This window comes from Peromyscus maniculatus, chromosome 4 (assembly GCF_049852395.1).
Source record: "Peromyscus maniculatus bairdii isolate BWxNUB_F1_BW_parent chromosome 4, HU_Pman_BW_mat_3.1, whole genome shotgun sequence".
NCBI classification, from domain to species: domain Eukaryota; kingdom Metazoa; phylum Chordata; class Mammalia; order Rodentia; family Cricetidae; genus Peromyscus; species Peromyscus maniculatus.
In genome coordinates this window covers 26382058-26392356 of record NC_134855.1, presented here as the reverse complement: position 1 = coordinate 26392356, position 10299 = coordinate 26382058, and the positions used below count along the sequence as shown (strand labels likewise).

General features: G+C 38.8%; 1 long non-coding RNA gene across 1 annotated transcript; it reads left to right on the top strand.

The window, feature by feature from the left end:
• Nucleotides 1-4271: 4271 nt before the first annotated feature.
• Nucleotides 4272-9977, top strand: LOC143272865 (uncharacterized). Its single transcript, XR_013050476.1, has 3 exons — nucleotides 4272-4389; nucleotides 6441-6519; nucleotides 9838-9977. It is a non-coding gene; the product is annotated as an uncharacterized LOC143272865 (long non-coding RNA).
• Nucleotides 9978-10299: the final 322 nt, after the last annotated feature.

The window sequence follows — 10299 nt, the reverse complement described above, 5'->3', positions numbered from 1 at the left end:
GTTTTTGTTGTTTATGTTTTTGCTTTGTCTTTTTGTTTGATTTGGTTTTTAGTTTTTCTTACAAATTTGGTTTTGTTCAGAGAGGAGGTTGCAAGGGCAGAGGGAAGAAGTGAGGGGACAGGGAGATACGTAGGATCAGAATGCAAGATGTGAAATCCACAAAGAAGCAATAAAAGTAAAATTTAAAAAATAAATTAAATTAAAATTATCCCAATTTTATGATTAAAAACAAAACAATGCCATTCTGAGTTGAAAAGATGTGCCTCATATATATGGTAGACTCAGCTGGTTCTAAAGGCTTGTGTTCCATATTAGGTCCCAGTCCAAACCCAAGGTATTTTATATTAAGCACCTTTATGTTTTAGTAAGTTGACAGAATCATGTCACTTAAAATACATTATTTCTGTGACTATCCCAGACTGTCTTGTCTTTCGCTACACTGGACCATCCATAATCTTAAGTTTTATTTAAATTATGGACATAGATATTAATACTTGAATACATTTGAATACTTTTAAATTAAATGAACATGGATAAGAATAAAATATATGTATCATTATATATCCTTTATTACCACAACTTGATTAACACATTCATTACCTCTCATAGTTGCTTTTCAAAAATATCGAAATGCTTTAGGTAGATGATGTAATAGTTAACTATAGGCTTCATGCTGTGCAATGCTCCTCAGAATAGGAACAAACTATTCTGATGAAATTTCTTTGCCAACAAGGTGCAGATAGTACAACTAAGTGTTTCTCTCTGAGTTAACTCTGAGATGTGAAAATAAAAGGCTGAGCGGACCAAGGAAAACACATTCTGAGACTTACAATTGAGACTTTCCCCCACCAAACAACGTTTTCCTTAGTTTCATCCTTGCCATCTTATATCCCATAGGATGCCAAACTACTGACATACCTGGTACTCAGTGACAAAAATTCCACTGTCCTCCTAATGATTGTTGGAAGAGACAGAAAGTAAACACTAAACTGGAGGCTAGTGCAAAGGACATGGAGACAGACTCCGAAGTGATGGGTAGCTCAAGGAGCTTCTTCTGTACTGCTTAGCTACCGCTCAATGTTTTAATTGGTTACTTCCTACTGATCCAACAGAGAGAGTGGTATGACAAGGCCTTGGTCATATACCTTTGTCAATATAAAGGTTGTGCCTTCGCCCTTAGTGATCCTATATACAGAGCACATGCAACTAACATGCTATGTTCATTGTTCAGTGCTTACAGAAATATAAAGAGAAATGTAAGGAAATCAGGTTCTTTCTGACTGTATCAAACAACATTGTTCTTATTTATCCCTAATTTCTGTTTATCCTTCTATATTGACATCCCTCTCCCCTTCCCATTGAAACATACGTTGTTTTTCTGTTCTCTGATTCATATCACCTCTATCCTACTGTTCCTCTTCTCAAACTCTCCTCCACAGTCCCTTTATTTTATTTATTTATTTTTTGGTTTCTATGAATTTTCCCTGCTTTTATTTATATCTGAAGTTTGGGAGGCAGGTACTGCAGATGAGAGAGAGACCATGTGGTATTTGTCTTTCTGGGTCTGATATATATATAAAGGAAGTTATGACACTTGACTTGACAGGCTCCTCCATAAGAGCCATAGACTATCAAATTCCCCAGTACCTGGAATGAGGAATCTCCTTTTGAATGGTTGTTCATGGTAGTCCAGCGACTCCCAAAACAATATAGACTATTACTGTTGCCCTGATTGTCTCTCAGAGGTTAAATATAAGCACCTATTACTGAAGATGTTGCACACTTAAGACACAGAACTTGGATGATTTGACCTGGATCTAACATGAAAGCCTCTTTTCTTTTGTATAACTTCCAAAATACTATGCAGAGTGCCAAGGGAGGGAAGCACCTATGAATGACAACAGTAACCAGTATGGCAAGGTATAGGTAAAGGTGCAGTAAGTAGCACACACATGGGAGTGGTAACCAACAGCTTTCACATTGGATTCACAGTCCATTCAACAGGAGCGAAATCATGCCTGGCACTAGAAACTTAATCAACTTTCCCATGTGTCGGGAAGTCATGGATCTTAAAAAAGAATCTGCTACTGCCATTTTGCTAGGCCAGCATAATTCCTAAATACATTCTAAATCTTATCCTTATATTGACAGATGAATGTAGCTATTACCACTCAGTAAATAAAGTTCTATTTACAACAAATAGAGACTATCACAGAAAACCACAACTGGACACAATGTAGAGATTGTGCGGAGACCAGTCTCCATGGATACATTGACAACACATCTCCTGCTTCTTTGGGTCAGGGAACATGTGGAAGAGGACAGAAAGATTTAAAGAGCCAGAGTATCACAATGTCTGCTGTGAGGCATTCTCTCCTAGTATTGGCTGCACAAAGGAGATCTGAACAATGGCAATATTAATAGATATGCTAAAATGGAAGGGGTAGATTCTCATGGACTCCCAACCTTAAAGAACTACAGTCAACTAATGAAAACCAAGAGAGAGAGAGAGAGAGAGAGAGAGAATGATCTCCTAAGGAGCTCTATAATCCATTACATAATACAAAGTGTTCAGCCCTGAAACCATATACACACAAATAACAAAAAATGGATTTAACAGGTTGTATTTAAAATTTATGCATATACACTCACATTTATTAACAATAACAATCACAGACTATCAGTTTGAGCCTGGGCAGGGACATGGGAGGAGTTGGAGGGAAGGGACTTGGGAGGAGCAGGTGGGAGGTAAGGGAAAGGGAAAAAGATATAATCATAGTTAAATTATATATGTGTATATACACACATATATACATATATATTTAATTTAAAAAGGTAAATACGCTGCTAATGGCAGCTTTATCATTTTCTCTCTACATCTGACTCAGTGATGGCTCAACTTGGCCACCCACTCTGGTGCTTGCATAGTATTGTACTTTAAAGACCTTGGTAGGAAGGGATAGAATAGCTCTTAATAGGTATTAGAGGTAAGTTTTGGACAAAGTCCAACTCTTCCAAGGGAGCTGTGATTTCAAACGTGAAGCACATTTCATCTGTGAAGTATGTATAAGTTACCTCTGGGCAAACTTGAAGCAAAGCCAATTTTTTATCCCTAGACTCTCAACCAGATACTGACACACTGGCTTCACATTTTGTTGAGTGTAAAAGATAGTAGAGATGGGAGGGGTTTGGGGAAACAGGGACATGGGGACAGGACTTAGTAAGGAGCTTGAAAATCAAAACACAATTCCAAAAAACTGATAGCCACTCTAGTTCAGTAAAACAGGTGGGTATGAACAAAAGTGCATAGCATCAGAGTCCCCCATAAGTGCTTAAATCTGCAGTATAGCATATAACACAGAGTAATAACTGTTCATGGGCAATATGTTAGCCATTGTTTTTGTTATCATGACAGAATGCTGTGGAAAACAACTTGAAGAAATATTTATTGTGGATCATTGTGGTGGTATTGTGTTGCCCAAAATATTGTGTACCTTAATATACTTATCTGGGGTCAGAGAACAGAAAAGCCACTAGTTAGGCAGTGATAGCACACACCTTTAATCCTAGCATTCCAGAGGCAGAAATCCATCTGGGATCTCTATGAGTTCAAGGCCACATTGGAAACAGCCAGGCATGGTGACTCACGCCTTTAATCCCAGGAAGCAAGCCTTTAATCCTAGGGAGTGATGGTAGAAAGCAGAAAGGTATATAAGGCATGAGGACCAGAAACTAGAAGCATTTGGCTGGTTAAGCATTTGGCTGGTTAAGCATGTGGCTGGTTAAGTATTCAGCTGGTTAAGCTTTCAGGCTTTGAAGCAGCACAGTTCAGCTAGGATTCATTCTGGATGAGGACTCAGAGACTTCCAGTCTGAGGAAACAGGACCAGCTGAGGAACTAGTGAGGTGAGATAGCTGTGGCTTGTTCTGTCTCTCTGACCTTCCAGTATTCACCCCAATAATTGGCCCCGGGTTTGATTTTATTAATAAGAACTTTGAAGATTCCTGCTACAGATCACAGTTTCAGTGATTTCAGTCCATAATCACTTTGCTCCATTGCTTCTGGGCTCATAGTGAGATGAAGATTCAGTGGGAGCACATGGTTTTCAAAACAGTTTACTTCATAGTGGATACAAGGCAGAAATAGAGATGGCAAGGGACTGGAGACTAGATATGCCCTTCTATCCCCTGAAAGTAGTCTCCATCTCTGGCAATTTTTATGACTCCTGAACAGTCCATTCAATTATGACCTAACAGTTGATTCACTGTTGAGACAAGAGCCCCCAGGATACGATACTTCTCGAGTGCTGTGCCTCTGAAGGTTGCCGTATTGAGGACCAAGTCTTCAACATACGAGCTTTTGGGAGATGTTCAGCTCCACACCACATGGGTAAGATATGGAGAAAAGGCTGTGGAACAAAGCAGGTATCAGACTTGCCTCTAGAGTAGAAAACAAGGCTTCTGTCAGTTCCAAGTGTACAAGTTCCAGGTCCAGATGTGGTAATGAGATGTTTCACGTTCCTAACCGTCATAGGAGAAGAGGCAGATGACCTCTCCCATTCTCCCTCTGAGCTTCCTTTCTCCACCTCCTCACCTTCATGTTTTCTTTATGCCTCCCACACAGAACAGGGACTGCTTATTAAGATCTTGGCTTTTCTTAGGCACTTGCAAGAGCAGTTCTTCAAATCAGATTTGGAGGTATGTGCCTTCATATGACTAGTAGATATTTATTGGAATCTGTGGTCATGAAATTCAAAGGTTTATTTTTACTTAGGTGTACAAGTATGTGTCTGTGCACATGTGTGCTGATGCCCATAGAGGCCAGAAGAAGGTATTCGAGTTACAGGTGTTTGTGAGCTGGGAACTGAAACACAGGTTTCTGAGAGTAGCAAGATTTTTTTAAGCACAGAACTGTTTATCTTGGCCCATAGTTGTCATGAAACTTAAAGAAAGAATGCCGACGACTAACAGAGCTCAGAAAGGGGGCCCGCATGTTGTTCACCAGGAGAAAAAAAGCAGCATCCCTTTTGTTAATTCTTCTGTATCCATATAATGCCCCTTTTTTTCTGCTTTTGATCAGCATTCAACTTTGTCTTATGCCCCATGTAGCTGCTCCATTTTCATGAATTCAGCAGTTACTGACCTTATTTGTTCCATTTATCCTGAGACAGGGTTTTGTGTGAAATTCACAATTGACCAAATCCTGAAGGTAAATGTTATCCTAAAATATGTCACTCTCCCACTGACACTTTGGAACTGCCAGACAGCAATATCAATTATGACAGTAACCACAAGTTAAGAGAGGAATGTGTCACATAACTATTCCATTGGTGATGTTTGTAAGCATTGCAGCTCAGATCAAAAGGTATCCTGGCAGTAAGGTGCCAAGGAATACCACAAAGTCACACCACACAACAAACCTCACACAAGAGATTTATTGAGAGGGAAAATATCAGGAGATTGGTGGCCTCTGTTCAGGTGAGAAATAGCAGAGAACGGGGCTTATATAGAGTTTCTTGTGGAGGTGGTGATGGAAAATTTCAGGGTGAAGCTTTTCAAGGTAGGGATTGGTGGGACTTTGAGTCCAGAGCTTGAGCTTTTTTGCTCTGTAGGTTGGGGCTGGGTCCAGCTGTTAGGACAGTTAGAATGTTCTGTGGGTGGGACCTGGCAGTTGGAGGTCCTCAGTGGAAAGGCCAGGCCACTTGTGTGCCTGGAGGGGCTTACAATATTATATGTTAAAGAAACATAATTAGGAGAGATCATGGATTAATAGTACTAGACATAGAAAGCTTGTTGTACCTGAAAACTAGAAAGCTAGATTTTTCATATAATTAAACTGTATAACAAATATCTAGACATGGTGGCAAGGTAACATTATGAAAAACTATAGGAGGGAAAGCCATGTGATTGTCTTGATTGTTAAGCTACAAACAAGTTTATTTGTAACTAATTTGTAAAAGGAGAAATATGGACTAAAATGTCAGAAGTTAATTTAAACACTCATATTCTATGGTTGTATGTTATAATTATGTGACTTATATAATACTGACACAAAATAATGTAATTAATTTCTAATGTGAGGAAAATTAACAAGAATTAATATCCACAAAAGTAGAATTATATTAAAGCCAACTCTGATAGTTCTCTACCACTCCATCCCTGGTATAACAGCAGCCTTCTTTTCCTTGCATGATACATGCTGAGACACCAGCTCTGTAGTAAGGCTAATTAGAAAGAGATATGTTTGTAAAAACAGTGCTTGGAAACATCCAGGATATGTTTATTCCAGGGGGAAATAGAAATTCATGCAAATTAACAAGATAATTGACTTTGAAAATGGTATATTATGGATTCACAGAATATGTACTTAGTTTTTAATAACTTAATAGTTTTAGTAAAGGGAAGGGTGATACTTGCTAAAATACATCTTTATTTCTGAAGGTGTGTTTGCAGAAATGATTGCAAGAGAAACAAGTTGAAACGAGCTCACTCATTTGTTTCTGCCCAGAGGGCTGTTTGGGTAAGTTCAGAATTCAACAGGTTCTTACATGTCTTGTAAAACACGTTTGTTGTTTGGGTAGGTTTGAAATAACTTTCAAATGGTACAATAAGAACACCTTTAATTTTTCCTTTTCAGTAAAAGTCAAGTACAGTTCTTCACACACACACACACACACACACACACACACACACACACACACACACACACACCAATTTTCCTTGTCTTCTGGTTTTAGATTGTATTTCATGTGGTTCTTGGCTCAATGAAAAAAATTAAATTTTTGGTTTCTTCATAGGAGCTAGTTAAAAATGACTTCTTTGTTTTAGAAAAGTAGACACTATTGTTTCTAAATATTCCCATTTTATGAAAAGAACAAAACATAAAGAATGACTATCTTTGTGGATTTCTGTAGGCCTCTTTAGCTGCTGGCAATGGTCGAGAGACAGCCGGGACTGACCTACTCTGGTGATGGGATGGCCAAACACCCTAATAGTTGTGCCATAAACCCCATCCAAGGACGGAGGAATCTGGATGCAGACATCCACGGCTAGGCCCGGGGTGGAGCGCTGGGAGTCTAATTAGTGAGAAAGAGGAGGGTTTATATGAGCGAGAATTGTTGAAACCAAGGTTGGATAAAGCACAGGGACAAATAACCAAATGAATGGAAACACATGAACTATGAACCAAAGGTTGAGGGGTCCCCAACTGGATCAGGCCCTCTGAATAGGTGAGACAGTTGATTGGCTTGATCTGTTTGGAAGGCATCTAGGCAGTGGTACCAGGTCCTGGGCTCATTGCATGAGTTGGCTGTTTGAAACCTGGGGCTTATGCAGAGACGCTTGGCTCAATCTGGGAGGAGGGGAATAGACCTGCCTGGACTGAGTCTATCAAGTCAATCCCAGTCCTTGAGAGAGACCTTGATCTGGAGGAGGTGGGAATGGAGGGTGTGCTGGGGGGAAGGGGGGGGCAGGAAGGGAGAGAACAAAGGTTTGTGCCTATTATGTAGAACTGAATAGTATTGTAAAATAAAAAAATAAAATAAAATAAATTAAAAAAAAAAGAATGACTATCTTGTGCTTTCCACTGTAAGTGATATGGAAATACAAACATGAACTCAACATTTTTGTTCTCAAATATGATTTTCAAAGAATGACAGATTGCATTTTAAGGGCAGCAAAAGGTTAGACCTTTTTGAACATATAAATCAACACGAGCAATGAGCATGTAATTACAGAAAGGAGGACACCACTGCCTGGCAGTCCTGTAGCAGCTGGCTACTGTAGATCATGCAGTTCTTCAAGTAACATGATTTCTCCATGTGTTTAGCCTGTTAGACTGAAAGGCTATAATCTGAGGATTTGAGATATGTGCTGATAAGCTTTTACTATTACTCATATTAAAACACACATATCAATATGTCCATAAGTAACTAATACCCTATGGCAATTTATTCACCATACCTGAAATCATTCAAGCAGAAAGGTAAGGTCTTAGGAAAGGCAAGCTGAGAACAGCTCTCTTTCTCTCTCTTATTATTACTCCAGAAGGAAAGAAGAGCTAGAATCTTCTGGATGAGGAAGACTGTGGAATCTAGAGGCAATCACAGTTGTGAAAACTGTATAGAGTGTATAAGTAAAATATTACACATTGGAAGATGCTCTTTCACAATTTTAAGATAAAGAAGCGAGAATAAAATCCACTGACTTTGTAGTAAGACATTAAGAAACCCTTTTGATTTGATCTATGGTAGAAACAATTCAAAAGATATAGTGATCCCCCTCTCCTTTCCTGAGATAATGTATCACTATATAACCCTGTATGGTGTTAAACTCCTTATCCTCCTGGCCATCTCCTGGGTGCTGGAATTATATATATACACCATCATACCTGGATTACAATATACATTACATATTAAAAGTTAATAGTTGTAATGACAACTAATATCTAACAAGCTAAGGACAACTTATGTTCTTTAATGCATATTTTTGTACTTAATATAAACTAACAGAGATAATGGAGGTTCTTTAGTATGATGTTTTACAATGAAGAAAACATGTGTACAAGACATCTTAGTCAGTGTCACATAAAGGGGACAGTACACTGGAGATTTTTTGTGTCTAGGCAGTTTGGATTTAGGGTCCCTGAATTTAAACAGAACATTTTCAGTCATAAACCTTGAATGATACTTTAATAACCTTTTAGTTTATCTGCAATTTTTATACTGAGAAATCAAGGCTTGCAGAGTTAAAAATGTCCACACATCATAGTGAGTTATAGGCTGAGCTGAGAACAAAGCCCTGAACTCATAGGTCCCCTTTGAGAACTCTCAACTTAGTCGTTTTAATGCTTGTTTGTTTTTGAAAAGTAAAGTATTTAATAATGCCTTCAATCCTTTGAAATTAGATCACTCAGCTTCTTCTGTCTGAACACAGTTGAGGAAACACTAACTAGAATTGCCATTGCCCATTTAATGGGAGATGAGGTATATGCCATTAGCTGATAACCCGGGAAATTTCTACAAGCATTTACCATGAGAACACTGACAATACATTTCAAGCATAGTACTTCTTTCCTCAAAATTCAATTTCCCTTCTGACTACATTTTTTTTGCAAGAAATATGCCTATAAGTCCTTGTTTTGAAATAGGGAGCACAACTTCATTTTCTGCTTCCCTTCTCTGTGATGATGCTGGAACTGGGAAGGGCTAGATTTCTGGACCCCGACGTTGCTTCTCCCACTTTCTTTTATGCTGCCATCTTAACCGCCTTTCTTGATGGTCAGTATCTCTGCCACAAATGGGAAAGGTTGATGTAGAATAAAACTTTTATGATTTATGAAATCTTTGATGCAATATAGAGGCTTTTTGTGCGTACTGTGATGTCCCAGCATTTGGTCACACTTCTGAACCCTTCACTGTTGGAAAGGGGAGAGTTCATGTTCTTACATGCAGTGCACTGCCTTGGAAGTCACAGGGATTTAGTGGAAAATGAAAATATTTTGAGTCACTTGCATTCATCGCATAAAGCAGAAGTTGTTCATTGTATATATATCAGATCCCCTTCCAGAGGGACGTGATCCATCTTGACTTATACTCTCTTCTTGACTGGAATGAACATCTTCAAGTATACACAGCATGAGCTATGTTATAGAGGTTATCAAGAAAATGTTTTGCTTTAAACTATTTAAAATTAAAAATCAAACGGTTGGCACATTGTAGAAGAATTTCTAAATGGTCTTGCTAATAAAAACAAACCTGGAGCCAGGTATTGGGGTAAATGCTGAAAGATCAGAGAAACAGAACAAGCTACAGCTAACCTCGCCTCTCCAACTTCTCAGCTGATCCTGTTTCCTCAGACTGGAAGCCTCTGAGTCCTCATCTGAATGGATCTCAGCTGAACTGCTGCTAAAAGCCTCAAAGCTTAAAAAGCCTCTGGTTCCTGGTCTTCATGCCTTATATACCTTTCTACTTCCTGCCATCAGTTCCTGTGATTAAAGGCGTGTGTCACCATGCATGGCTGTTTCCAGTGTGGCTTTGAACTCACAGAGATCCAGATGGATTTCTGCCTCCAGAATGCTAGGATTAAAGGTGTGTGTGCCACCATTTTCTGGACTCTATGTCTATCTAGTGGCTGTTCTGTTCTCCGATCGCAAATAAGTTTATTAGTGTACACAATATATTGGGGGACACAATATCACCATAGCACATTTTACAGAATGCTGCTGATGCTTCATTTTAATACACTCTACAAACATGATAGATAACCCACTTGAGACCCAAAAGTAGAGTATCATTAAATG